We start from the raw sequence: 5,000 nt of genomic DNA, 5'->3' as shown, positions 1-5,000 counted from the left end.
CACAAACACACAAACACACACAGACACACCTGAACTCATCATAGCTGTGCTAATAGCATTGGCCGAAACGTTTCCACAACCAAACCAACATTAGCTCATCCACTCATTCACATATGTGTGTGCCCAGAGGTCCGGGAGCTCCAGTCATAAGTCCGGGTGATCTATGTCCGGAGAAGGCTCACATTAGCCGCTCTAAGGGGTCCTGCTGCCCCCCAGCTTCCCGGCCTTTGAGAAGAGACACATAACTCCGCTCTTCCGCTTCTCCGCTATGGGCCCTGGTACTCCCGATCCTCCGAACTCAGGTGAATTGCGTGACGTGCTTCTGCTCTACTATAAGCCCCTACACACTTCGAACACGGCTGTTATCACCCTGTTACTGCATTTCAATGACACCCATTTGCTTTCGATCTCAGTGTCTGCCACCGTACGGAAAAAGCGGGGGGGTGGGGGGTGGGGGGGCATAAGCGCATTCGTGCTGTAAGTAATCAGAAGTTAATAGTGTTAACGGTTTGCGAGAAATTTTTAATGCTAGACAAAAAAAGAAAATTAAAAGGATATAATTAAATAAATAGATAGAAAAATAAAATTAAAAACGAAAAAAAAAAAATTGTGAGGGGAATATAACATGTAATTAAGTTGGCGGTTCACAGGGAATCTCAGACATCAAACTGTTTTTAATTGAACATAAATAGTACACCCAAATATACAAATGTACAAATAAACATAGCAAGGTAGAACTGAATGTCAATGAAACAACCAGGCATGAGGAAGCAACGGACATGAGGACATTTGTTCTGTATGTAATGAGAAGTTAATAGTGTTACAGGTTTGTGAGAAATTTACAGTGCTAGACAAAAAACGAAATTAAAAGGAAATAATTAGATAAATAGATAGACAAATGAAATTAAAACCAAAAAAAAAAAATGCAAGGGGAATACGACATGTAATTAAGTTGGCGATTCACAAGGAATCTCAGACATCAAACTGTATATTTTTTGTTGTTTATATATAAACATATATAAACAAACATATATTGTTTGTTGTTTATTTTTGGGATATATTGAGGAATATTTAATGGAAAGGAGTCACAATCGCTTTTTGACAATGTCGAAGTGTATACGTGGCTATAGAATTTAAAGTTTTCATTAGAAATTATAGCCTCATCTGTAATTTCCTTGTTGTTAAGACGGGCTTAGCTTTGCTCCGCTCCTCCTCTCCTCCGCTCCTCCGCTCTTCCGCTCCGGGCCCTGGAACTCCCGATCCGCGGGACTTCGGTGAATTCCGGGCCAGTTTTTTGCTCTTCTGCTCTCCTCCCCTCCTCCGCTTCTTCGCTCCCCCGCTTTGGACCCTGGAACTCTTGAACAGGGCCGGGCTTCTGCCCTCCGCCTCTCCTCTGCTCATCCGCTCCAGGCCCTGGCACTCCCTGTGATCCAGTCATTCGCATGTGCGTGCCCGGAGGTCCGGGAGCTCCACTCAAACGTCCGGGGGGGATAAGGGTAAGGGGTCCTGCCCCCCCCCCCTCGCCGCCTCTGAGAAGAGAAACATCTCCTCCACTCCTCCGCTCATCCGCTGCGGAACCAGGTACTACCGATCCGCCGGACTCAGGCGAATTGCAGAAAGGGGTTTTGCTGTCCTCCGCTCCTCCGCTCCTCCGCTCCTCCGCTCCTCCGCTCCTCCGCTCCTCCGCTCCTCCGCTCCTCCGCTCCTCCGTTTCGGGCCCTGGAACTCCCGAACCGCTGGACACAAGCGAATCACGGTCCGGGCTTCTGCTCTCCTCCGCTCCTCATCTCATCCGCTCCAGGCCCTGGTACTCCGTGTCCGCGGGAACCCCCCCCAACCCACAAAAACAAACTCTCACACACACACAAACACACGCACACACACACACACACACACACACACACACAAACACACAAACACACACAGACACACCTGAACTCATCATCGCTGTGCTGATAGCATTGGCCGAAACGTATCCACAACCAAACCAACATTAGCTCATCCACTCATTCACATATGTGTGTGCCCAGAGGTCCGGGAGCTCCAGTCATAACTCCGGGTGATCTCTGTCCGGAGTAGGCTCACCTTAGCCGGTCTAAGGGGTCCTGCTGCCCCCCAGCTTCCCCGCCTTTGAGAAGAGACACATAACTCCGCTCTTCCGCTTCTCCGCTATGGGCCCTGGTACTCCCGATCCTCCGAACTCAGGTGAATTGCGTGACGTGCTTCTGCTCTCCTATAAGCCCCTACACACTTCGAACACGGCTGTTATCACCCTGTTACTGCATTTCAATGACACCCATTTGCTTTCGATCTCAGTGTCTGCCTCCGTACGGAAAAAGCGGGATGGGTGGGGGGGCATAAGCGCATTCGTGGTGTAAGTAATCAGAAGTTAATAGTGTTAACGGTTTGCGAGAAATTTTTAATGCTAGACAAAAAAAGAAAATTAGAAGGATATAATTAAATAAATAGATAGAAAAATAAAATTAAAAACGAAAAAAAAAAAATTGTGAGGGGAATATAACATGTAATTAAGTTGGCGGTTCACAAGGAATCTCAGACATCAAACTGTTTTTAATTGAACATAAATAGTACACCCAAATATACAAATGTACAAATAAACATAGCAAGGTAGAACTGAATGTCAATGAAACAACCAGGGATGAGGAAGCAACGGACATCAGGACATTTGTTCTGTATGTAATGAGAAGTTAATAGTGTTACAGGTTTGTGAGAAATTTACAGTGCGAGACAAAAAAAGAAATTAAAAGGAAGTAATTAAATCAATAGATAGACAAATAAGAAATTAAAACGAAAAAAAAAAAAAAAATTGCAAGGGGAATGTAACATGTAATCAAGTTGTTTTTTTTGTTTTTTTTTTGTTTTTTTTTACCAAAAAAAAAAGGAACCTCGGACATGGGTAACTATATTTTTTTGTTTTCGGATTTTTCCATAAGTTTTAAGGATTTTTTTTTTTTTTTTTATATTTCAAAATCGTTTATGAAGACATTAAAATTTGGGGAGCATTTTTGCATTCTGTTCTTGTGAATGAAGAACTTGGCCAGGCCTAAAAGAACATTGACACAGAGTTCATCTGTTATGTTGCTTATAAGTAAACAGAATGTTATATCATCTTTTGAGAAGGAAACTGGTGACGATGGAATGAGAAGGAGAAAAAATATATGGTCAGTGGTTTCAATGTTGTCTTCACAAAATGTACAAATATTATCTTCAAAATTAAAGCGTACCCTCGATAATTCCTTAGATGGGTAGATGTCAGTCATAATTTTGAAGTGGGTCTCTTTTGCCTTGGGGGTATGGGTAGAGTCAGATACATAGTTCGCAGCGTGGCAATCGATTCCTCATCAAATTTATTTAAAATATCCTTTTTTTTTTTTTTGACGTCCAGGGAATAAGTTTCCTGTGAAACATTTCCTAATAAAGGAGTTGCCGCGCTTTCTGTCCACAATTGAGATTCCCTGGAGTGATAGTCGGGGTAACTGTGGTTGTACGGTTCGGTGCGTCATTATATTTTTGGTCAGGAATACAAATTGTCGAGGCAGTGCGTTTCGTAACTTTAGCAACTCTAATATGGGAGGCTTGAATCTGTGTGTAGTACAGAACTGCTCATTGTCCAGAGGACTGCCAGTGTCATCCATCAAGTCAATTATCGACCATATACCTTTCTCAAAGCATTCCTTGTAAAACAGAGGTTTGTTGCCATGCAGTACATATCGATTGTTCCAAACTATTATACTGTGTGGTGAGAAATTGTGTACGTATATCATTTTCCAGTATAATAATATTTGTTTATGGAACTCTGAACATTTGACAGGAATCTTGTTGATATCCAAGTCAGAGATAAGCAGAAGACTCAGGCCGCCGACTTTGTTGAATAAGTAGTTTGGAGTACAATACCAGAAAGAACGATGAGGTTTGATCCAGGATTTCAACCAGTTCACCTTCAATGTCCCATTCAAGCAGTCCGACTCTATCACTTTCAGCCCTCCTTCACTTGTTTCTTTCACCATATGTGATTTTTCTTAGATGGTGTGGTCTGTTCCTCCAGATAAAGTTGAAATTGATTTGGTTAACAGATTATACGAGTTGATTTGGAGCAGCATTGGAATACGCTGGGTATATACATCTGGATAAACACATCCATTTTAGTCAAATATATCCGGCCTAATATTGATAAATCTCTCTGGAGCCATATATTAGAATTAAGCTTTACTTTGATTCAGTTTAGATTCAATGTTCCTGGATTGATTTAACGTTTGGTCCTTGAATAGGAAAATGCTCAAGTATTTTATTTCTGATTTCATAGAAACATCGCTGATTTTCTTTAGTGGCGAGTCATGCAGCGCAAGAAGTTTGCATTTCTTTAAGTTTAATGACAATCCTGAAGCCTTGGAGAATGTTTTGGTTTTTTTCAGCACTTATTGGGACTTGATGTTCATTTTTCAAAACTAAGGTTGTGTCATCTGCCAGCAGGCTAATAACAATTTCAGTCCCCAGCACGTCTAACTTTTGGATATCGTTGCTCTTTTCAACATAAACGGCTAGCATTTCGGTAGCAATTATAAATAAATAGGGTGAGATGGGGCAACCTTGGGGGATTCCCACATCAACATGGAAGCTCGGAGTGGTGCCGCTTGGCAGGGTGACACAGCTATGAATATTCTCATAGAGCCCACGGATCACATTCCTGAATATTTAACCAAATCCAAAATGTTCGAGCGTTGCTATGATAAATGGATGTTCGACCGAGTCAAAGGCTTTAGAAAAGTCCAAGAAGGATATGCGGCCATTATCTTCAATGCGATACGCCTCTAAACCCATCGCTCGCCCCGACTCGGGGAATCCTAGAGCCTACTTGCACCCCCGCCCTAACTTAACTCCCTCACTCGTGGAGCTCCCTGAGCTCCACACATCCCGGAGCATCACGCCGACTCATTCACATTTGAATGATTGTCTTTATTTTATGTCCGCTAGATAGAGGC

This window comes from Fistularia commersonii, unplaced genomic scaffold (assembly GCF_037954325.1).
Source record: "Fistularia commersonii isolate RoL2024-O1a breed Wild unplaced genomic scaffold, RoL_Fcom_v1.0 HiC_scaffold_75, whole genome shotgun sequence".
NCBI lineage: Eukaryota > Metazoa > Chordata > Actinopteri > Syngnathiformes > Fistulariidae > Fistularia > Fistularia commersonii.
The sequence above is the reverse complement of the archived record's forward strand: the minus strand, read 5'-3'. Positions refer to the sequence as shown.